At 44.9% G+C, this 25,780-nt stretch overlaps 1 protein-coding gene across 12 annotated transcripts in view; it reads left to right on the top strand.

Moving 5' to 3' along the window:
* NEDD4L (NEDD4 like E3 ubiquitin protein ligase) overlaps window positions 1–25,780 on the top strand; it is a 945,521-nt gene that overhangs the window by 829,477 nt on the left and 90,264 nt on the right. The gene's annotated exons all lie outside the window — the stretch shown is intronic.

Consider the following 25,780-nt stretch of genomic DNA (forward strand, 5'->3'; position numbering starts at 1 on the left):
AGTTGCAGTTTCCTTCCCTTAGAATTTTCCCCAGGCTTCAGGCTGGAGTGTTTTTTTTCCGAGCAGTAACATTGCACACCGTCAGGTGGCCTCAGTCGACTCTGCATCCTTCGTTGGTGTTGTGGTCACAGTGATGACTTCGAAGTCATATATAGGCACCACCCTGGTGCGCTGACATCAGTTCTTTTTTTCCATGCCAGCCTAAGCACAGATCTGGAGAAGAGCTACCTTCAGTCGTTTTTGACAGACTTTTTTACCTTCTTCTATAAGTTTTTGACCTACTTGGTGCGTCAAGATTTCTTCCCTGAAGACCGGATTCAAGCCGTGTGACTTCTGTCACCGTATGATGTCGGTGGCTGATCCTTATCTTGTGTGTTTGTGGTGCCTGGAGCGCAACCACAACCTTAAGTCATGCTTTGAGTGCCAGCCCATGAACCTGAAGGCTTTGAGGGAGCGGTCCCTAAAGCTCATGTTGAGCCAGTGCTCGGCTCATGTCTTCCCGGTCTCGTTCGAGAGGAAGGTCACAAGACCGCTCACGGATCCATCACCACTTGTTCCGCTCCAAATCGTCGGGACATTTGGGTCACAAGAACTAGAGGTCGAATAACAAACGTTCTTTGACTTCACTGCATCGCTCAGATGATGTATGCGGGAGGAGTGTCTACGTTCTACCTCTCCGTCCTCAGTGCCTGCTTCTGGGTCAGCTCCACACTCACGAGTTTCAGGGAGCAGGAGCCACGCCTGCCCATGAGAGAGTTTTATGAGGCCATGTGCCTCATTTTTTAGCAGACCAACCCTCCTGTGTCGGAGGGGGACAGGTCGGGTTCTGCACCGGCGGGTTCAGCCTCAGCTCCAGAGGCCACCCCGGGATCTGTTATCGGATCCGTACTGGAGCCAGTCATCAGAACCTACCCTAGGGCGGGTACAGACATTGATGCTTCCGACGCCAGTCGGGCACATGATTTACGTCGATCCCATACTCATTCCAGACTCCGATCCAGAGCTGAAACAACATCGCTTGATGCAGATCCCATTTTTGACGGGGACTTTGTTCCAGTGTTTGGATCCTGACCCTCTCCACCCTTCCACCCACCCACCCCTCTGCTCCCCCCCCTCACCCCCCCCCCCCCTTGTGGACTCAAAATGACTTTACCAACTTGGGAAGAAGTTCTTCTCTTCCTCCACTCTTGCATTGCAGTCCGTGAACACCGCATGCCTTTTGGGCAACTATTCCTATACTTGATGAGATACAGTCACACAGGTGCTGCCACAGGCCCCAGAGGAGGCCCGAGCTGTTTTCTCCCACGCTGTTGCTGACGGGAGAGATGCAAATAGGTTCACAATTCGTTGTCCGCTAGATATGACCTACTTACTAGGCAGATCGGTTGCAATGATGGTGGCCTTGAGGCGCCACGCTTGGTTGAGGACATCTGGCTTTTCGGGGGATGTCCAGCAATCGCTTATGGACATGCCCTTCGATGGCACCCAAGCCCCTTCGGAGACAAAACGGACTCAGCGCTTGAGCACTTTAAGGAGTCCCTGGCTACGGCTCCGTCCCTTGGCCTCGCACCTGCTTCTCGCCCCCCCTCAGTCCGCTTTGCACCCCTTCAGTGGCTAAGAAAGGGGCGCACCCAGCTGCGTCCATTTCCCAACAGCCACTGTGCCGCGAATGCTGTCCAGCCCTTGTGTGGTTGCAGACGTGGGATCCAACATACCCGTGGATCAGGGAGCCAGCAGTCAGCCCAGTGTCCCCCCTCCCCCCCAAAACATAACCCCCTCTCCCCTCCTTCCCCCACCCTCCCAGTGTTGCCTCCAAACCATCCTAGTCCGTCACTCCATCACGGAGCAGTTCTTCAGAATTTGCCCTAGTAGCTAATGGAGTGACATTCATCTCATGGGTGTCTGAGCTCTCATCTCAGCTGCAGTGGTTCCTAGAAACTCTGGGTGTAAATATAAAAAGGAGCACACAGTCAGATGTACATTTAACATAATTTCAGGAATCAGCCAGTACCACCTCCTTTTAACAGAAACATGGGAATGTTCATTGTCTATGTTGCATTAGGAGCCTCCATGGAACCTCATGCTGGATAACCCCTTCGTAGCGACTTCTCACTTCAGCACAGACTCTAACTTTAACTGAGGAAAAGCATCACTCCACTAGGCCATTCTGAAAAACGTACTGTTCGTGAGTAAATATATGCTGTAGATACTTTGATTTGTGGAATATAAAGAATTGGCATTACATGCCCTGTGCCAGAAAAAAGAGGAAAGAAATTCAAACGTGCTTCATCGTTGCTAAACTCACTGATGCATGTTTCCAATCTGGCTTGGGAGCACACTTTTATGTTCATAATGGTGAGTGTTTTGATGTGAAAATGGAATGCATATGAATATACACAGATTTATACTTTTGAGGATCTTCATCACATTTTCATGTTACAAGGGCCTCGCACTTCACAAAACTTTGAATTACCTTCCAAGGTATCAAAAACAACTCTAAATGACCAAGAAGGTATCCAACTATGTGGCAAGTTAGATGATCTTAGGTCCAAGGAGTTACAGAGCTTTCCTAAGTAAGTTGAGTATTCCTGAAAGAGGATTCCTGCTTATATCATCTACAACACCTGAAGAGGAGAGATGCCAGAGGGGGAGGTGTCATTGCAGGCCAGGAAGGTATGGATACAAATCATGTTGAGCTGGGCTTAAGAGCCCATTTGCAAAGCTGCTTCTTGAAGTCAAATGTTATGTGTTTGTTTGCTGGAGGATTTCCAGTTTTATGTAGGGAATATACAAATAGCACCTGAAGCTATAAAAGGAACCAAATGCTGGCGCCCCATCTTAACTGGTAAGTAAATTACCATCAAGTAAGTTCAGTTGTAGTTGTCTTACCCCTCGCCTGAAGCTGAAGTTCCCCAGGACCCAAGGTGCTGCCATTATTGTACATATACATTAGCTGCCTGAAACAGAAATGTCTACTTCATTATAGTTGAACAACACTGGTTGTCATGATATAATGAGAGCTGCCGTTCAGCATGTGTCACATTCCAATATTAAATAGGCATTTCAAATTGCCCTCTCTAATTGTCATTATGATTTTTCTTTAGACTGCTCGCTTGTTTCATTGTCCACTGCTCTTGCTTCTTTGCAAGCCGAAGCAAAAGCTCAATACTTTCATGGTGCAGCTATCAAATTATTTATATTTGACCTGTTACAATCAATATGTGACACTATAGCTGATGACTGTCGATATCCGCTGATCAGTAGCTCTAGATCACACGATGGTCACCAACTGCAGCTTTTGTTTTATAGTACAGGCCCTAATCTTCACCGTTACATCACTACCTTTAGTTGCAGTGAACTTGTAGATAAAGACCTCGGCTTTGGTGTCCGGGATATGCTGCTCCATTATCCATATACGTGTGTAAATGTGATGAACTAGAGGTCTCTCTTGAAGGAAATGTAGACTTGTACCGCATCACTTCACCATTAATGAATGTCCAGGAGTACCTAATACAGCACCGATTTTTGCTAGTTAGATTATATACATTTATTTCCATTGATACCCTTAAAGTCTAGCATGAATCCTGGCCCACCTGAACTTAACTTCGGACTCCCCTGCTTCATAAAATAACTTGTTAATGTTGTATTGTCCTACAACGGTAGTAGCATGCTTTCGTTATATATACTAGAGGCTCTCTACTGAAACCTGGGCGGAATGCCCATTGCCATGATATCTAAATAGTGAAAGAAAAACAGTGAAAATGTTGTGTAAGTTAACTGGTGGGCCCAGGTTGACTCTGAATGGGTTAGTCTTTACTTGATATAACATTCACTACATAAAACATTTGAACCATAAATACTTCTTTGGTCTAGAAATATAAGTAGATATTTATTGAAAGATATAGCAGACAATGTTCAGTTTCGGTCAGGTGCCTGGTCATCTGTAAAGCTCCTTTAAAAAAAGGTTTATTTTGCCAAAATAATCTAAACGCCAAGATACATTTTTCTTTCTCAGCTCTGTATGTGATTCCAACTTTTGCCAGAATCTTTGGTTTCTGATCTAAAACCTGCATGGAAATATTGTTGGAAAAGTCCCCACCCAGGTGTTATTGTAATACATTTTCTAGGGTGGGTTTGGCCTAGTTCTTGTTTTGTGTATTCGTAGGCAACATGTATAAAAAGCATGCTTTCTTTATTGTATAAAGGACATATTTTGTGCATTGTACACTTTTTTTATTGCACCACACAACATTATTCAATCCACACTCCAATGAATGAATCACTTACATTTGAGTTCTAACAGCACAGCAACTGCTATTAAAAAGTTAGTGGGCTGGCTATCGTTTTTTAGCTCTCTCCCTTTTTGCATTTATGAAAGAATGCAACGTTTTGAAAAAAAATAAACTTGGTGGCATATTGTGGAATGATAATTTAATTATATGAATGCTTTTTCCGCAAGATAAATAGTTGATGGGGTATAGTCTGGGAATATGAACAACCATGAAGAGAATAAACAGACATGCCATTACCCCCATTGTTCTATCCGTCTCTAGAACCAATAGCACTAACCGCAAATGGCACTAAAAAGGTATTAAATGGCGTGGGACAGAACATTTTTGACACCTATTTGCAGTTTAACTCTTACCTTCAGTTTTTTACAATTATTTTAACTTCCTCTTCTTTTTCAGTCACTTTTTAATGTTTCTATTTTTTTTTTAAATAAAAAACACTTTTTTACCTTTAGTGTTTATTTCCTATCTTAAACCTTGCTTGTATAGCCTAATGTGACAAAACCAGACTCCTGAAAGTAAGATTGGAAAACGTGAAATGGCAACTGGAAGGTCTTTCGTCAGCAGAAGGACATGGCAAAGGGTGTGAGAAGGGGTTGGGATAAGGGTTAGAATGATGATGTGGCCTTTACTATATGGAATAAAATAGCCCTTAAATGAATCTACTACGTCGGAGTAAGTCAGCTTGACACTAGGCTCCGTTTCTGTGCTTGGCTTTGGAACTTCAGTCACTAGCATTATAACATTCAGCACAGGTCCTGTGCCCCTTCCCGTGTTTAACAGTCTTCTAACCAAAAAGGTGGATATGATAGTTTAAATATTAGTAAAAGTGTTCACTTGAAGTCTTTCTCTCCATTATATTAAAATAAATTGTGTGAATCCATTTGAATTTGAATTGAAGCTCGATTTGCTATTCACATCCGGTCTGCCTGTTACAAATGTTACTTAGGTGTGTTGCTGCAAAGTGGGGTTTCTGCCCCTTGGGTGCTCTGTAGGATTAATGGGAGAAAGACGGTTTAATTCCTGCCAAAACTGTTTTAACAGTGATTATCTTGATGCACCCGCACAAGGAGCCTGAGAAGCCACGAAGAAATAAATAATTAAGTCAGTGAAATTAATAATTATCACATTTATCAGAAAGAAGGTTTGTTAAGCCTCCATGCCCAAACCACTCCATCAGATGCTGTTTACGCCACTTAGAGGTGCCATGGTTCATTTACTGCTCTGCATTTATTTCGGATGTTCTTCAAGTGAGAGCAGCGCCTAAGCCAACTTGTAATGTAAGTGGTTTACAGCGATGGGACATGGACAGTGCTCGCAGTCTACTGCGCTTCTCCCCTCGCGTTCTGAACCTTACTTTATTTTTCTAGTGTAGCTATTGTGGTCATTGGACATGTTCAGAGAGCACCTCATATTGATCATATTGCCCTTTGTAGAAACGTAGGTTAATGTTCCTTGTTCCTCGCAGAGAGAAAAACACATCATGTGTTACTTCACTTTCAGCAGATTTCGGAACATTGTTTCACCTGGTTGGACATCTTTTCAGTTTGCAAAACAATCCATGTTGATTGTACATTTTGTAACACTTTCTTAGAACAAGTTCAAGTTTACCTGTTGTCTTTCGGTATTTTTCTCCATTTGTCTGTGGCACTTCCAGTGCGTCTCCAGAATGAATCACATTCCAGGAACCATTGACAACACCCAGCTCAGCCTGAAGACGTCTTCATTCAGGCATTGGAAGTAGGAGTGCGGGGTGCTTCAGCACCCCCAAAATAGCCATACTATAGTCCAGACCCTGAACGCACATTTGTTTTCTTCTGTTAATTTGCTGTGCGATTGGTCTTTATATTTCTTTCTCGGACTGCAGGATTCGAGGGTTTTGTAAAGTAAACTCTCTGATACTCTTTCTGGGGTCCTGGGAGTGTGAAAGGAAATCAGATTTTTTTCTAACATACCACAAATAACTACAAATGAACTGTACACATACTTTGAAATATATCAGCAGATAGGAAAGCATAAATGAAGCACCTTTTTTATTGTAATTCTGAAGTGTGGTGGGAGCTTGGTGATGTGCAGATGGTGAATATTTGCTTGTTAGTGCAAAGATTGGGCCAATTCCCATGGAAAATGTGCTGTCTGCAAATGGTAGTGCGTTACCACACCATGCTTTGGTAATATACTTTCAACAGTGTGCTCCAAGATGCACTGCCAGCTACATGCCACACCCTTCCCACTCTCCTGTTGAATGGGTGTGGTTCATTTGCAATACTTGTTCTTTGTGTGATGCTTGGATTTCTCACGGTCCCATTGACAGCAGTGTTGTAACATTGAAGACAGCTTCCTCATTCGGAAAATTGTTCGAGCACCAGTAACTAAGTCTGAGAAGGTATCGCATTCCTCCAAACTGGATACTGAGAGCATTCCGTAAAGTGAAACTAACTAAAATGGGAATGTATTGGCACCGCCAGCTACACAAAGAAAGCCCAAACACAGGACTTGTTCTCCAGTAGGAAATTAGACTGATTCACCCACCACTTTCAACTGAAAACATCTTCTAATGGATTCACTTTTCCAAGATCACCTAAGCAGCTGGGTAACAGCTGTCATTGAGTTAGAGGCGTTTGTTCCACTCGTACTTGCAATGTGGCAATGCCATGCTCATTGGCACCCTTTCGGCTACTGTCAAAGGGTCATTTACACCCGGATGTCAGTGAAAAACTGGGCATGAATGCAGTGTGCTCATGTCTTTACACTTATGCCTGTTATGCAATGAGGGCAAGGTTCTTGCGTGCGTTTGAAGAGGCGGGTACCATTAAGTCCTATCTGGGAATTACTGCTCTGCAGACCATGGGGTTAAAGATAATAACTGCACAGAACATTTGCAGTTCCTATTTGCCTGCATTATTACTTTCTATTTTTCACTTGCATGTAAATCAAGTACAAATTTCACCCCTGTCCTGTACAGATGTTATTAACACTGAGGTTCTTTTTGGACCATAGTTTACAGCTGTGTGTGAATTCTAAAAAACATCTTACATGCTGCATCCTGATATATAAATGAGTTGAAAAATCCTTCGTTATTGTCCCATTTTTTTTCCTTCCTGCTCCCTATAAAACATACTTTGAGCATAAACACGGAAGTAAGAAACAGTGCACACCCTTCTAGGCTGAGAAATGCACCTATCGTGGGGGCAATTGCAAAACAAGGTCCATGATTTTGCCAGGCTCTAAAATAAGAAACTCGTGCAAGAAAATTACAGATGCCTGTTCTTCATCAGTTTCACAACATCCTTTCTACAGTTCGGAAACAAGATAGTCTTGTTAAGGCACTCTTGTTGTCAGTGGGGAGCAGATGGTACAGGCTGGGATTGAGCTGCCCAAACCGGAGGATCCACACGGTAAACAGGCTTAATGATTCATTAATGGTAGCCCCGGCGCCCTTTTGGCTGCTTGACATGAGCACTTGATACTCATAGAAAATCTGTAATGGATATTACTTAACAAAAAAACAAATCAAAATGTAGTTTGACGTTAATGCAGAGTTTAAAAGATTAAGATACAATTTTAATAAGAAAATACTGAATAATTGAAAAAAGTAGATAAGGGACTCCAATCTTTTAGGAAAATTAGAAATATCATCAATGACACTTGCTTGGACAAACCATTATATTAATAATTTGCAGTAAACAGTGAAAAAAGGGGTATTGTCAGTCAGCCGAGTGGCGTTTTAAAAACCACAATATCCGCGTTGCAAATATATGCAGTCAAATGGAAGTAGCATGTCCGCTGTCATTGAGGAGGCAGGAGTGGCTGTATCCAAACGGGGATACCTTGGTGAATTTCAGACACCTTTTGCAAACCTCATAGTAGAACTGAGAGGTAATGTAAGGCCGACTCACATGTGCATGTGGCTGCATTTGTTACTTTCTTTGCTCGGTGAGATTTTTTTTATATTTAGACTAACAAAATTATGGAAGTTGATTCAGGTCAACAGCCATAAGCATGTGTCAAGTGATCTTGGGTCAAGGATGGATATTCCTGATTTGAGGTCCTGCTGAACACACTTGGCAGCTTTTACAAGGCTCCCAGAAAGGCAGGGCTTTAGGGCTATTGATGATGATAGATGCCTCCTGCCCCCACCCCAATAATCCTTGACATTCTTAGATGGAAAGTGAGATTTTCTACCTCAGAGCCAGCAATATATCTGCAAGGGAAAATTTTAAAGGCACAAACTAGCTGTCTTTTTTTCTAGGATTGTCCAGGCCAGCTGCCCGTGAACACAGTACTTTTGGATAAAGTTATTGGGCTCACTATCAACAAGCCCACCTGAGTAATGCAGTTGTTAGTTTCCTTTCTTTACAACTGATCAGCAATTGTATCTGCAGAGGCGCCCCTTGCTATAGGTACCCAAACTCTTAGTAGGATTTTAGGGTACAATAAATCCACAGCAGACCCAGCTGGTGCTGTTTCATGTGTCAAGTCACGGGGTTGTCTTTTACAATCTTGAAGCATGTCTGTTACGTAAACATATTCATATTGAATAAACTGGCAACTCACCAGTTATTTCATCTATAGTTGCTCTAGGGAGTTCATCCCTCTGTGCTTCTCTCCTTGTTGTCCCCCTCATGAATTTGATCTGATATTATTAATTTTTTACAAAATATTTTTATTGATTTTCAGCAAGAAAGCGTTAAACTCATTGTGTTCCAAAGCAAAACATTCCCCCGTCAGTTTTGCTGTATGCATCTTGAGTCACTCTCTGGGGGTTTGATGACTGTTACATCTGTCAACAGTACATTATTAGCTGCCCCCCTCCCCCTTGCAGTTAGGTGATGTATGGTTCGATTTAGTTACGCAAACTATAGTATGTTATCAAAGACATTGTACTCAGTGTGTCAGTGGTCAGCTGTCTCCTTAATGTCTCGGTTGGAAAGATGTAGATCTCTGAGTGTTATTAGGCATGTGCCCCCTCTGCACCTGTCACCCATGTATGTTAACACAGACTTCTATATTAAGAGGAAGTCCTCTTTGTTCTTTAAGAGATGTCTGGGCATCCTTTCCATTGGAATAGCGTCCCAGATTTTGATGTATTTTCACTTGCTTCTAGAAGTGGTCTACGAATGTCCTGGCAGCAAGCAGCGAGTGAAGCATTAACACCCACTCCCTAGTTTGGAGGCTTTCCCATGGAGATATAATGCCTAATATTGTGGTTTTCAGGTTCACTGTTATCCGAAATCATATTATTCCCCCGATTGCAGCCAGCAATTCCTTCCAATATAGTGTTAGCTTTGGGCACCCACCCATATGTATGAATCTGCATACACTCCTCGATACTGCCCCTCCAACAGTATGCGTGTGTCCATGGAACACAGTGTCTCTATCTTAACCAGTATGAGTGCAGCAATTCCTATTTTCACTTGTTCCTGTTGCTTTTCATTCTTTGGAGCCATCGTGCTGGCTATGAGCATTAAATGATTGTCCATCTGGACAGCCGGCCCGCACTACCTGTCTTTTACTCATAATAGTACACTCGAGGCCCTCAGGCCCTTTATCGCACCAGGCATTTCCCCGGTGATCTGAAGCCGGCTTTTAGGGTACCGGGAGCCGCTCCTGGTGCATCTGTCACTGTCTCAAGGTCCCCCAGGCGAACTGTAGCTGATATCAGGAGACTTCACAAGAGAGGGAGAGAAGGGGAAGGTAGAGAGTAGGCGATCAAGAAGAAGAGAGGGAAGAGAAAAAGAAAGAGTGGATAGATGGAAAGAGAGAGAGTGCACGAGGAGATGAAGGGAGAGAAGCTGGTTTGAGCATTTTTCCAGGACTGCTTTGGTTCCCTAGTCAGTCCCTGAGTACAATCTTGTTAGTCCCCAAATCTAAAAAGTTTTCTTTTGATGTCGTTTTTCTGTACTAAACAAGCTTTGTGGTAAGATTGTTCAAGGCGATAGTTTGTGAAGTTTTTGATTCTTTAGAGGGTAGTGATGCAATACATTTGGGGGGGGTACGAAGCAATGCTTAACATGAACATACGCTGTATGTGTTTGTATCAGTTGAAGTAGGTGTCAAAAGAAATAGATTAGGTTGTCCTTGATAATCTGGCATATTGCCTGAAATATCCTCTTATACTGCTTGAAATCATAAACTAAACGTAACTTAGTGTGTGTAGCAGTTTTGATGGTCTGGCTTGACAGCGCAGCAGACAATTATGTGAGCATCACTATAGAGGGCCTGTGGCTCCGCCCACATGATGGGATGCAGGAGTGCATGTTTTGATTGGGCAGAGGTTGTGCTTTGACAAAAAAGTGCTTCTCCAAACAGCTGTGATAATTTTGTTTATTTATCGACAACCTGAGCTTGAGCTTTCAGGGGCACCCAGATGACATTAGAATGCTATTAAAGTGTCTTAAATAACTAGATAATTTATGGCATTTTTCTCTAGTAGCACAGATGGGCGGAGGGCAGTCATTAACCTACAGTGATGCCTAGGTCTTGCTTGAAAGTGCAAGTGCCACTTGGCCTTCTGAAGTTCTTCGCTTCCACAGAAATGCATATCCATTCCCATGCGATTATCTTGTGATGCTTCACATCACCATACAACATTACTTTAAAACCAAACCTATGAGCCGTGCCAATGCTTAAGTGATGTAAAACAGCCTGTGAACTAAGTGCAATCTGTTGACTTTTTGATTCTCACAACATTATAACCAAATACGTCCAGCCCAGGTAGAACTAGTTGCAAAACCAGATTCAAACCTGTCAATTATTATGTTGATTTTGTAAAAAAAAAAAAAAAAAAACTTAAATAGAGCCTGAACAGACGACATTTTATTCTAGTCGCATGATTGTGTTCTCAAACAAAGTGGGTGTCTGAATTATATTGTCGCGCATTCACTGCTGGAAGTTAAAGATCCAGTCTGATGTCTCCATGTAAGCATTTTGTGATTCCCCAGCTTAGGACCCGTGCACCTGCGCCTTGTCCAGTGTTTGATTTTTTATTTAGATTTTTTACCTTTAACGGCATCTTCCGACTTCTTAGCACTCGGTTTGCTGAGGCTGTGCAGATGAAGTACAGATAATCTGACTGCAGCCACTGTATGATAGGTATATATCCTGGAAGTCGGTGTGCAAGTACTGCTGCATCCTAGGGATATTTAAAGACTTTTTTTTTATCAACATCATAATTGATTTTGTCAAAATAACAGCAACAAAAACAAACAATAGCCATCTCCAACCATGTTGCAAAGGGGTACGGTTAGCACAGTTCATGCCATACATTAACAACCAAATTGAACTCCTCCAATACTATGGAAAGGTATATTGAAAGACTTTATTGCTATTTTTGACTTACACCTGCATTTTATTTTAGCTTTTGCACAATGTCTTCTTCCCCTGACTATTAATAATGGTATTTTTATAACACATATAAGCTAATGGGGCTGCAGTTTTTATATTGGTCTTGCTTAATGAGCATCATATGGAGCAAGCATAGCTGATGCCACAGCAGCCTTCATCTGCACTTGGTCCATCAAAGATTGTACCCCATTTATTACAACTTTGAATACAGAATTACACACATTGGCATTTTATTGCTGATATTTTTCAGGTTGAAATAAAAGAATGTTTTATTTGCTGGTTGTAAAGAGCACCAAACACCTTCTCACCCACTGGGAACTCCTTACCACACAAGACACTATTTCCATCATAAACTTCGTACATTCTGGAGCACCCACAGACCCTTGCCCCCACCACGCCTTCAACCTCGGAAGCAAGACAATTGGTGACGAGCTCAGGACGGTCCTCAATACCACCATCGCCGTGGTCTTCCTCACAGAGATCTGAAAGCACTCTGAAGTGAGGCCCCTCCAGGGGGGGAAAAAAAAAAAAACTCCGACCCAGACGCATTTAAGAACTACCAGCCCATCTCTCTGCTCCTCTATCCAGCAAAAGTCCTCGAGAAAGAGTTCAACCAGCAACTCACCCAACACCTAGAAGACCACAACCTCCTGGACCCTTCCCAATGTGGAGTTCGAGCTAACCACAGCACCAAGACCACCCTGATTTCAGACACAGATGACATCAGAGCCCTCTTGGACCTTGGGGAACAGCAGCCCTCATCCTCCTGGACCTGTCTGCCGCATTCGAAACCGTCTCTTACAACAACCTGGTCAACTGACTTCACCACATCAGGATTCACAGAAGCACTCTCAAATGGATTGCCTCATACCTCACCGGCATAACCAAAGGCTCGGTCTCCCACTGAGAGCCCAAGAAGATGATCTGTGGAGTCCCCCAGGAATCGTCCCTCAGCCTGACCCTCTTCAACACTTACATGACCCCCCTGGATGTCACTGTCGGATCACACAGACTCACCATCATCTCCTACGCTGACTAGACACAGTTCATCCTCTCACTGTCCGAAGATCCCACCACTACAAAAGCTAACTTATTCAGATACATGATAAACATAGCGGATTAGTTGAAGGGCAACTGTCTCAAACTCAACACCAAAAAAACAGAAGTCCTCACCTTTGTGACCAGCACCTTGCCAGGGACAGACACATGGTGGCCCGAGGAGCCCCCCTGCCCCAAAATATCACGCCTGTAACCTCAGCAACATCCTAGATAGCAAGCTATCCATGAAGAAACCAGTCGACGCAGTCTCATCCGCCTGCTTCCACACCCTTTGTGTGCTCTACAAGATCTTCAGGTGGCTCCCAGCAGACACCAGAAGAATCATCACGCAGGCCCTCATCACCAGCAGACTGGACTACAGAAACATGCTCTATGTAGGAATCACAGCACGCCTCCTGAAGAGATTCCAGACAATACAGAACTCCGGGGCAAGACTTACGTGACCTTCCCAGAAGGACCCTCATCACACTCAATCTAAAAAAAAAACTACACTGGCTCCTGATTCAGAAGAGATGCCTGTTCAAGATGCTGACCCACTCCTACAAGACCCTGCACAATGAAGGACCAGCACACATCAACAAATGCCAGACCTTCCACCAACCGACCAGACACCTACGATCAGCTTCCCTCTCCTTTGCAGACACCCCATGGATTCGTCAAACCAACAGTGGAGGACACTCCTTCCCGCGCTTGGCACCCAAAGTCTGGAACACCCTCCCCCTGCACCTTAGGACTGCACCATCACTCCAGTGTTTCAGAAGAGAAATAAAGACCTGGATGTTCAAATGATCATTCTTCCACACAGCAACATACAGCTCCAGCGCCGCGAGACCCTCATGGGTGATTTTTAGCACTCCATGAATGTTTGATTGATTGTTTGTTTTATTGAAGGAATTGACTAGTTTTTTTGTGTGGAATATACAAAAAAATGTACAGGCAACTCTGGTTTTTGACTGTCTCTTAGAAATGTCTCTCAGCTTTCCTATTTGCTAAGGGATTTCCTCTTTCTGAACAACTAAAGTATCTCTGTATCTCATAGTCTTGCCAGTATCAAATCAGAATCTCTAGAGTCTTTTAATCCCTTGTAAATAAATCCTTCTCCGGAGTCAAGAGTCTTAATTTCCTCGCAGTCACTTTAATATGTGCTCAAAGCCTCTGGGTACGCTAACCCTTGTGGATTATTGCTCCTTGAGCTTTCTCCCACCATTAACTCAATTGCCACTTCTCCCTTGTTCCAGGAAGAGAGAGGAATGATAAATCGGGAATCAGCTTCACTCCTCACTGCAGACTAACTTCCCCCCTCAAACAGCTTTCCCTCCTTCCCAAAGACATGCCTGGAAGACAGAAGAAAGCTGTATCAGGCCCTAGTTACAGTTCCCAGCTTGATGCATGACTCGTATTCCCTCTCCCCTCCTGACGCTAGGTTTCGATATGTTGATAGCAGGCATGACTTTTACTTTGTTTTTCTATTAATGAGTGGCATACTTTTGGCCTCAGCCTCCACAAAACCCCTCACTGTGCCCTTCCCCTCTCAAATGGAGAAGTCATGGCAGATCATGGGATGCTTATTTTTATTTTTTTACTGACTGAGGATGCTGTTTCATATTCCACGCTGCATCTGCATTTCCTTCCAACCGACAGACAAGGTTGCATAGGAATGCAGCAAATAAAATGTTTGATTTCTGAACCTTTCCTAGTTTTGTTGGGGGTCCTGGTGGTAAACCCCTTCCCTACCTTCACAGGTCACACTACCTGTTGAGGGGATGTGAAACTAGCAGACTCGTTTACCCTTTAACTGTATAGTTTACCTTCCTGGCTCCCTTGAGAACTTCCTGCATGGATGGATTGGAATCGTTTCTGCCACCTATTCAGGGTGAACTTAGGACATCTATTTTCAAAGGTAATTGTTTTCTGGCTTGGACCCACTCCAAAAGGGATTACTTTTCTATACAGAGTATACCCTTTTCTTTAACCCCGCCAGTTTTGGGGGTGTTCTTTCCCAATTCCCACTTGAGCCAAATTTGTGAATATCTACAGGCTTATTGATATGTAGGTGTTTATCTCCTAAGGCATTCATACCCTGGCGGCTGCAACAACCTTGACCTATTATCCATATTTCCTCTCACATAGTCGCACCATACAGGTGTAATTTTATTTATGAGTAAATACCTCAACTTGTATCCTATATGCTGTAGTCTAAGCATTCTCTTGCTCCTAAACAATAAGCAACAAGGAGTGTTTTGATTGTATTTAAGAAAAGATTTGTATGTATTGTTTAAAATGAGACAGAGTGGCTGTATAGGAGTTCTTTAGTCAATCTACGTTGGTGATGATTATTTCAGGTATAGAAAGAGAGGTCTGTTTGTTCATAAGACTCTATCGCCAGGGGCGTAGAGTTTAAAAAAATATCTACTTGTCAGTGGGACAGGTTGCTTTATAGATCTACTAGTCCTATAAAAAGGTCTTCTTGTCCCTTTGGGGCCATGTAGTGCAGCGACAAATAATGGCAATAATCTCAATGTATAAGAGTTCTGATTGTGCCAGGGTTAATACTACAGTAGTGCTTGAATACTAGCAATCGCCTGCATCTTGGCACCTTTCCGCAGAATATACATAGTAGTGTTGGAGGTATCTGTAAGCAATAGTTCCAGGGTTGGAATGCCCTTTTGAGTCTGTGCAAACCTACTATCTTGCATGTTTTAAGGGTTTTTACCAACTCTTCTCTAATCATTTGTCATACTGAGAAAGGTTGGAAATTTACTCCTGACAAGGGTCTGAAGTAAAAATTCTTCCAGGGTAAATCTACTCATGTGTATTTGCTAATGCTAAAGTACAGTTCAAACTTATTTTCTAGGAGTTTGGTTTCCTGGTCCACATCTGTAAATTCTTGTGAATTAATGAAACACGAAATCTGCACTAATACACAGATGTATACTATGGGTGCACTTTTGTGACTTTCTTTAAGAATTATACTCCTAATTAGGTCTGGTATTAACCAAGACCTTTTGTTTTTATAAAAATTCTATACCTCTGTTTATCAGCTGGCTTCACTATGAATGATCGCAATCTACTGTTTCTCAAGGAGCATATCAGAACACAAAGTAGTTTTGTTCAGTTCTAGGAACTATTGTGGAAATGTATGCTTTTTTGAGGCTAAAAATTATTTTTGCTTTTGACTAATACTTGTTACAATGGCGAGAGCTTAGAAGCGTCCCCCATCAATAAAGTTTTACAAAAGTGATGTCAAAACTAGACACGCATTGACAAAACTAAAAGACTGACCTCTAGTGTCGCACCTGTTAGCTTTGCCAATGCTTGTTTATTTTCATATTTCCCATAATCTAGGTGAAACTGGTTACACTGACTGTAGGAAGTTGGCCTTTCCCAAGAGAGTCTTCATTTTCTAAGTGGAAGAACCTGGAAAGGCCATCTGCATTGGCATGGGCAGTCCCAGGTCTGTGTTCCACTATAAAGTCCATTCCCTGTAGGGAGATGGACCACCTCAACAGTTTAGGATTTTCACCTTTCATTTGCATCAGCCATTTGAGAGGTCTGTGGTCAGTTTGAACTAGGAAGTGAGTCCCAAAGAGGTATGGTCTCAGCTTCTTCAGGGACCAAACCACAGCAAAGGCCTCCCTCTCAATGGCACTCCAACGCTGCTCCCTGGGGAGTAACCTCCTGCTAATGAAAGCAACAGGCTGGTCAAGGCCATCATCATTTGTTTGGGACAAAACTGCCCCTATCCCATGTTCAGAGGCATCAGTCTGCACAATGAACTGCTTAGAATAATCTGGAGCTTTGAGAACTGGTGCTGAGCACATTGCCTGTTTCAGGGTGTCAAAGGCCTGTTGGCATTCCACAGTCCAGTTTACTTTCTTGGGCATTTTCTTGGAGGTGAGTTCAGTGAGGGCTGTCACAATGGATCCATATCCCTTCACAAACCTCCTGTAATACCCAGTCAAGCCAAGGAATGCCCTGACTTGAGTCTGGGTTTTTGGAGCTACCCAGTCCAGAATAGTCTGGATCTTGGGTTGGAGTGGCTGAACTTGGCCTCCACCTACAAGGTGTCCCAAATAAACCACAGTTCCCTGCCCTATCTGGCATTTGGATGCCTTGATAGAGAGGCCTGCAGATTGCAGAGCCTTCAAAACCTTCCTCAGGTGGACCAGGTGATCCTGCCAGGTGGAGCTAAAGACAGCAATATCATCAAGATAAGCTGTGCTAAAGGACTCCAAGCCAGCAAGGACTTGATTCACCAACCTTTGGAAGGTGGCAGGGGCATTCTTTAAACCAAAGGGCATAACAGTAAACTGATAATGCCCATCAGGTGTGGAGAATGCTGTCTTTTCTTTTGCTCCAGGTGCCATTTTTATTTGCCAGTACCCTGCTGTCAAGTCAAAGGTACTTAGAAATTTGGCAGCACCTAATTTATCAATGAGCTCATCAGCTCTTGGAATTGGATGGGCATCTGTCTTGGTGACAGAATTGAGCCCTCTGTAGTCCACACAAAACCTCATCTCTTTCTTTCCATCTTTGGTGTGAGGTTTGGGGACTAAGACCACTGGGCTAGCCCAGGGGCTGTCAGAGCGCTCAATTACTCCCAATTCCAGCATCTTGTGGACTTCCACCTTGATGCTTTCCTTAACATGGTCAGACTGTCTAAAGATTTTGTTCTTGACAGGCATGCTGTCTCCTGTGTCCACATCATGGGTACACAGGTGTGTCTGACCAGGGGTTAAGGAGAAGAGTTCAGGAAACTGTTGTAGGACTCTCCTACAATCAGCTTGCTGTTGGCCAGAGAGGGTGTCTGAGTAGATCACTCCATCTACTGTACCATCTTTTGGGTCTGATGACAGAAGATCAGGGAGAGGTTCACTCTCTGCCTCCTGATCCTCATCTGTTACCATCAACAGATTGACATCAGCCCTGTCGTGGAAGAGCTTAAGGCGGTTTACATGGATCACCCTCTTGGGGCTCCTGCTTGTGCCCAGGTCCACCAAGTAGGTGACCTGACTCTTCCTCTCTAGTACTGGGTAAGGGCCACTCCATTTGTCCTGGAGTGCCCTGGGAGCCACAGGCTCAAGAAGCCAGACTTTCTGCCCTGGTTGGAACTCAACCAGTGCAGCCTTTTGGTCATACCAAAACTTCTGGAGCTGTTGGCTGGCCTCAAGGTTTTTGGTTGCCTTTTCCATGTACTCTGCCATTCTAGAGCGAAGGCCAAGTACATAGTCCACTATGTCCTGTTTAGGCTCATGGAGAGGTCTCTCCCAGCCTTCTTTAACAAGGGCAAGTGGTCCCCTTACAGGATGACCAAACAGAAGTTCAAAGGGTGAGAATCCTACTCCCTTCTGTGGCACCTCTCTGTAAGCGAAAAGCAGACATGGCAAGAGGACATCCCATCTCCTTTTGAGCTTTTCTGGGAGCCCCATGATCATGCCTTTTAATGTCTTGTTGAATCTCTCAACCAAGCCATTAGTTTGTGGATGGTATGGTGTAGTGAATTTATAAGTCACTCCACACTCATTCCACATGTGCTTTAGGTATGCTGACATGAAGTTGGTACCTCTGTCAGACACCACCTCCTTAGGGAAACCCACTCTGGTAAAGATACCAATGAGGGCCTTGGCTACTGCAGGGGCAGTAGTCGACCTAAGGGGAATAGCTTCAGGATACCTGGTAGCATGATCCACTACTACCAGGATATACATATTTCCTGAGGCTGTGGGAGGTTCCAGTGGACCAACTATGTCCACACCCACTCTTTCAAAGGGAACCCCCACCACTGGAAGTGGAATGAGGGGGGCCTTTGGATGTCCACCTGTCTTACCACTGGCTTGACAGGTGGGGCAGGAGAGGCAAAACTCCTTAACCATGTTGGACATATTGGGCCAGTAGAAGTGGTTGACTAACCTCTCCCACGTCTTGGTTTGTCCCAAATGTCCAGCAAGGGGAATGTCATGGGCCAATGTTAGGATGAACTCTCTGAACAGCTGAGGCACTACCACTCTCCTAGTGGCACCAGGTTTGGGGTCTCTGGCCTCAGTGTACAGGAGTCCATCTTCCCAATAGACCCTATGCGTTCCATTTTTCTTGCCTTTGGACTCTTCAGCAGCTTGCTGCCTAAGGCCTTCAAGAGAGGGACAGGTTTCTTGTCCCTTACACAGCTCCTCCCTGGAGGGTCCCCCTGGGCCTAAGAGCTCAACCTGGTAAGGTTCAAGCTCCAAAGGCTCAGTTCCCTCAGAGGGCAGAACTTCTTCCTGAGAAGAGAGGTTCCCTTTCTTTTGCTGTGTTGCAGTTGGTTTCCCAACTGACTTTCCTGTTCTCTTGGTAGGCTGGGCCATTTTTCCAGACTCCAGCTCTACTTTTTCACCCTGTGCCTTGCATTGTGCTCTTGTTTTCACACACACCAGTTCAGGGATACCCAGCATTGCTGCATGGGTTTTTAGTTCTACCTCAGCCCATGCTGAGGACTCCAGGTCATTTCCAAGCAGACAGTCCACTGGGATATTTGAGGAGACCACCACCTGTTTCAGGCCATTGACCCCTCCCCATTCTAAAGTAACCATTGCCATGGGATGTACTTTTCTCTGATTGTCAGCGTTGGTGACTGTGTAAGTTTTTCCAGTCAGGTATTGGCCAGGGGAAACCAGTTTCTCTGTCACCATGGTGACACTGGCACCTGTATCCCTCAGGCCCTCTATTCTAGTCCCATTAATTAAGAGTTGCTGTCTGTATTTTTGCATGTTAGGCGGCCAGACAGCTAGTGTGGCTAAATCCACCCCACCCTCAGAAACTAGAGTAGCTTCAGTGTGGACCCTGATTTGCTCTGGGCACACTGTTGATCCCACTTGGAGACTAGCCATACCAGTGTTACCTGGATGGGAGTTTGGAGTGGAACCTTTCTTGGGACAGGCCTTGTCTCCAGTTTGGTGTCCATGCTGTTTACAGCTATGACACCAGGCCTTTTTGGGATCAAAGTTTTTACCCTTGTACCCATTGTTTTGTGAAGAGGCTCTGGGCCCACCCTCCTGTGCAGGTTTTTGGGGGCCTGTAGAAGACTCTTTACTATTTTTAGTTTTGGTTGTCTCATCACCCTTCTGCTGGGGAGTCTTTGTGACCCCTTTCTTTTGGTCACCCCCTGTTGAAGTCTTGGACACCCTTGTCTTGACCCAATGGTCCGCCTTCTTTCCCAATTCTTGGGGAGAAATTGGTCCTAGGTCTACCAGATGCTGATGCAGTTTATCATTGAAACAATTACTTAACAGGTGTTCTTTCACAAATAAATTGTACAGCCCATCATAATTACTTACACCACTGCCTTGAATCCAACCATCTAGTGTTTTCACTGAGTAGTCAACAAAGTCAACCCAGGTCTGGCTCGAGGATTTTTGAGCCCCCCTGAACCTAATCCTGTACTCCTCAGTGGAGAATCCAAAGCCCTCAATCAGGGTACCCTTCATGAGGTCATAAGATTCTGCATCTTGTCCAGAGAGTGTGAGGAGTCTATCCCTACACTTTCCTGTGAACATTTCCCAAAGGAGAGCACCCCAGTGAGATCTGTTCACTTTTCTGGTTACACAAGCCCTCTCAAAAGCTGTGAACCATTTGGTGATGTCATCACCATCTTCATATTTAGTTACAATCCCTTTGGGGATTTTCAACATGTCAGGAGAATCTCTGACCCTATTTATGTTGCTGCCACCATTGATGGGTCCTAGGCCCATCTCTTGTCTTTCCCTCTCTATGGCTAGGATCTGTCTTTCCAAAGCCAATCTTTTGGCCATCCTGGCTAACTGGATGTCCTCTTCACTGGAGTTATCCTCAGTGATTTCAGAGTTGTTGGTCCCTCCTGTGAGGGAACCAGCATCTCTGACTATTATTTGTGGAGTCAGGGCTTGAGAAGCCCTGCTCTCCCTAAGTAGGACTGGAGGGGGGGAATTTCCCTCCAAGTCACTATCTTCATCCTCTGAGTTGCCATCCTCAGAGGGGTTGGCCTTTTCAAACTCTGCCAAAAGCTCCTGGAGCTGTACTTTGGTAGGTTTGGGGCCCATTGCTATTTTCTTTAGTTTACAGAGTGACCTTAGCTCTCTCATCTGTAGATGGAGGTAAGGTGTGGTGTCGAGTTCCACCACATTCACATCTGTGCTAGACATTATGCTTCTAAAAGTTGGAATACTTTTTAAGAAACTAAAACTGGTTCTAGAATCTAATTCAAACTTTTACCAAACTTTTAAACTTTAAAAGAAATGCTAAACAGGATCTAACACAAGGCCCTAGCAGGTCTTTTAAGAATTTAGAAAACTTTTCAAATTGCAAAAATCAATTTCTAATGACAATTTTGGAATTTGTCGTGTGATCAGGTATTGGCTGAGTAGTCCAGCAAATGCAAAGTCTTGTATCCCACCGCTGCCACCAATGTAGGAAGTTGGCTCTGTATGTGCTATTTCAAAGTAAGGAATAGCATGCACAGAGTCCAAGGGTTCCCCTTAGAGGTAAAATAGTGGTAAAAATAGATAATACTAATGCTCTATTTTGTGGTAGTGTGGTCGAGCAGTAGGCTTATCCAAGGAGTAGTGTTAAGCATTTGTTGTACATACACAAGACAATAAATGAGGTACACACACTCAGAGACAAATCCAGCCAATAGGTTTTTATATAGAAAAATATCTTTTCTTAGTTTATTTTAAGAACCACAGGTTCAAATTCCACATGTAATATCTCATTCGAAAGGTATTGCAGGTAAGTACTTTAGGACCGGAAAACATCAAAATTGCATGTATACTTTTCAAGTTATTGACAAATAGCTGTTTTAAAAGTGGACACTTAGTGCAATTTTCACAGTTCCTGGGGGAGGTAAGTTTTTGTTAGTTTTACCAGGTAAGTAGGACACTTACAGGGTTCAGTTCTTGGTCCAAGGTAGCCCACCGTTGGGGGTTCAGAGCAACCCCAAAGTCACCACACCAGCAGCTCAGGGCCGGTCAGGTGCAGAGTTCAAAGTGGTGCCCAAAACACATAGGCTAGAATGGAGAGAAGGGGGTGCCCCGGTTCCGGTCTGCTTGCAGGTAAGTACCCGCGTCTTCGGAGGGTAGACCAGGGGGGTTTTGTAGGGCACCGGGGGGGACACAAGTCCACACAGAAATTTCACCCTCAGCAGCGCGGGGGCGGCCGGGTGCAGTGTAGGAACAGGCGTCGGGTTCGCAATGTTAGTCTATGAGAGATCTCGGGATCTCTTCAGCGCTGCAGGCAGGCAAGGGGGGGGGTTCCTCGGGGAAACCTCCACTTGGGCAAGGGAGAGGGACTCCTGGGGGTCACTTCTCCAGTGAAAGTCCGGTCCTTCAGGTCCTGGGGACTGCGGGTGCAGGGTCTCTCCCAGGTGTCGGGACTTTGGATTCAAAGAGTCGCGGTCAGGGGAAGCCTCGGGATTCCCTCTGCAGGCGGCGCTGTGGGGGCTCAGGGGGGACAGGTTTTGGTACTCACAGTATCAGAGTAGTCCTGGGGTCCCTCCTGAGGTGTCGGTTCTCCACCAGCCGGGTCGGGGTCGCCGGGTGCAGTGTTGCAAGTCTCACGCTTCTTGCGGGGAGCTTGCAGGGTTCTTTAAAGCTGCTGGAAACAAAGTTGCAGCTTTTCTTGGAGCAGGTCCGCTGTCCTCGGGAGTTTCTTGTCTTTTCGAAGCAGGGGCAGTCCTCAGAGGGTGTCGAGGTCGCTGGTCCCTTTGGAAGGCGTCGCTGGAGCAGGATCTTTGGAAGGCAGGAGACAGGCCGGTGAGTTTCTGGAGCCAAGGCAGTTGTCGTCTTCTGGTCTTCCGCTGCAGGGGTTTCAGCTAGGCAGTCCTTCTTCTTGTAGTTGCAGGAATCTAATTTTCTAGGGTTCAGGGTAGCCCTTAAATACTAAATTTAAGGGCGTGTTTAGGTCTGGGGGGTTAGTAGCCAATGGCTACTAGCCCTGAGGGTGGGTACACCCTCTTTGTGCCTCCTCCCAAGGGGAGGGGGTCACAATCCTAACCCTATTGGGGGAATCCTCCATCTGCAAGATGGAGGATTTCTAAAAGTTAGAGTCACCTCAGCTCAGGACACCTTAGGGGCTGTCCTGACTGGCCAGTGACTCCTCCTTGTTATTCTCATTATCTTCTCCGGCCTTGCCGCCAAAAGTGGGGCCTGGCCGGAGGGGGCGGGCAACTCCACTAGCTGGAGTGTCCTGCTGGGTTGGCACAAAGGAGGTGAGCCTTTGAGGCTCACCGCCAGGTGTGACAATTCCTGCCTGGGAGAGGTGTTAGCATCTCCACCCAGTGCAGGCTTTGTTACTGGCCTCAGAGTGACAAAGGCACTCTCCCCATGGGGCCAGCAACATGTCTCGGTTTGTGGCAGGCTGCTAAAACTAGTCAGCCTACACAGATAGTCGGTTAAGTTTCAGGGGGCACCTCTAAGGTGCCCTCTGTGGTGTATTTTACAATAAAATGTACACTGGCATCAGTGTGCATTTATTGTGCTGAGAAGTTTGATACCAAACTTCCCAGTTTTCAGTGTAGCCATTATGGTGCTGTGGAGTTCGTGTTTGACAGACTCCCAGACCATATACTCTTATGGCTACCCTGCACTTACAATGTCTAAGGTTTTATTTAGACACTGTAGGGGTACCATGCTCATGCACTGGTACCCTCACCTATGGTATAGTGCACCCTGCCTTAGGGCTGTAAGGCCTGCTAGAGGGGTGTCTTACCTATACTGCATAGGCAGTGAGAGGCTGGCATGGCACCCTGAGGGGAGTGCCATGTCGACTTACTCGTTTTGTCCTCACTAGCACACACAAGCTGGCAAGCAGTGTGTCTGTGCTGAGTGAGAGGTCTCCAGGGTGGCATAAGACATGCTGCAGCCCTTAGAGACCTTCCTTGGCATCAGGGCCCTTGGTACTAGAAGTACCAGTTACAAGGGACTTATCTGGATGCCAGGGTCTGCCAATTGTGGATACAAAAGTACAGGTTAGGGAAAGAACACTGGTGCTGGGGCCTGGTTAGCAGGCCTCAGCACACTTTCAATTGTAAACATAGCATCAGCAAAGGCAAAAAGTCAGGGGGCAACCATGCCAAGGAGGCATTTCCTTACACTGACTTTCCATTATGAATATGTTTTGGAAATACTAGCATGCTATTTTGCTAAATAGTGCTTGAAAGAAACTTCACAGTAGTTTAGCAAGACGTTTTTTTTCCTAGTTGGATTTTTTTTGTGTGAACATTATATTGTGAAAGCATAGAATCCTCAAACTTGCTTTCAGACTTCTGCAAATATTTGCATCTTATCAGGGAGTATTCTGGGAGCATCATACATAGCCTCATACTGTTGATCTTTGCAAACGTGTACACATTTTTTACCGGAACCACTGTCTTTGCAGTCTGAGCTTACATTTATTTAGAGCGCTCACCCTAATAAAGGCTTTGCATGAATTAACCATAAATACAAGTTTGAACAGCATTGACATATATTACCTCTTCTGCAGACAATTCACTTTCCTGCTCCATAATGTGGTACTGTAAATTGGTAGTCAAAGGGTTTGTGCTACCAGGGAATGGACCGACTTGTCCCAAGGACAAAATAAACCTAAAATTCTTGTTGTCCTTGACCCCAAACGATATACCCTGGGCATCGGTTATAGGAATTTCACACCCCTGATGGCCGTTTCTAGTTTCATGTATTTGCTGCAATGTTTAGACTGGCTTCAGCTCAGAGTGTGGTGTGGAATTGGTGTGGAATTTGAGTGGTGTAGGTGGTGTGGGTGTTGCAGTCAGCCATCAGAAATCATATGGAGCTCTTTCTGTAGGGTTCATCGCATTAGGTGTACAAGCTTTCTGAGCCACTGCTTAATATGAACCGCAGTATATATACAGTCCATTGCTTTGGTTCTGTATGACAAGTTATAATCGACTGGTTTTCCTTGTGTGTTGGGTGATAGATGGTGCAGGTGGTCATGGTGCGTTGAGTGCCCTTGTGTAGGCGTTCCTCATCAACCTATTGTTTGGACATAGGCATTAGCTGTCTTGTCCAGCTTGGTAAAGCTCATAAACCCTTCTGTTTTTGTTTGGTCTATGCCGGTGTGTAACCTGACCCAGTGTCACCCAGTGCTCCAGAGTCTCCCTGTTCCTCTTGTACTTAGTCAGATTCCTGGTTTCTAGTTTCCCCGTTCGTCTTGAGGAGACTGAGGAAAAGAGGTTTGAAGGGCAAAAAGCAGACTTCTAACTCAGGTGGGCATTTTTTCACTTGACAAGGGTAGTGTTGATGACTGGCTGTTGTGTTTAGTTTTTTTTTTTTTTTTTTTTTTTTAAATTCCAGTTTTTATTTCACACATTCTCAACCAAAGGTATTGGAGCACTTTACATGAGCACCAGTTGCATGATACAAAGCCCTCTTTCTTTTTTTCCTTTGGCCACAGGGAGATTAAGTGATTTACAGGAATCACAGGATGTTGAGCCGATGCAGAGACTCAAACCTGGCTCCCCAATTTCAAAGTCTGCACTTCTGGCCATAATGCCTTGTCATTTTGTGTGTGTATGTGAGAGAGAGGTGTTTAGTTGCAGATGAACTGGAGGAAGTCTGATAACCAACTACATTGAGGAGATAATAAGATGGATAGCTTAATGGAACTAAGAAGAGGGGATAGAGCAGGGGCGGCTCCTCCATTTGGGCGGTGGAGCGTTGCCCTCCACCAGCAGCAGCTGCCAAACCTTCTACAATACAGCGATAATAAACTATGTTTATTATTGTTGTAATGTAGAAGGGACGGGGCCACAGCCCATGACGAGCACAGGGGGGAGGGGGGGGGGGGGGAGTGCTGACACTCTCCCTCAGTACTCATGTATGTTTGGCCGGCCGTCTCAGGAAGAGCTCTGTCCAACCCAACAGTGCAGTGCTGGGTTGAAATGAGCCAGTGGGCTCTCCCAGTCTGCCTAGGAGCGCCCTGGCTGGGCACTCCAACCAACCGAAACACTGCTGTCATGCTGGCCCTTCCCTACCCTCACCCCCCCCCCCCCCTCCCTTCCTCCCCCCGTGAGCTGCTACTGGGATAGAGTTCAGATTTATCTGTACTGACTGGCAAAC

Source organism: Pleurodeles waltl, chromosome 1_1 (assembly GCF_031143425.1).
Source record: "Pleurodeles waltl isolate 20211129_DDA chromosome 1_1, aPleWal1.hap1.20221129, whole genome shotgun sequence".
Classification (NCBI taxonomy): Eukaryota; Metazoa; Chordata; class Amphibia; order Caudata; family Salamandridae; genus Pleurodeles; species Pleurodeles waltl.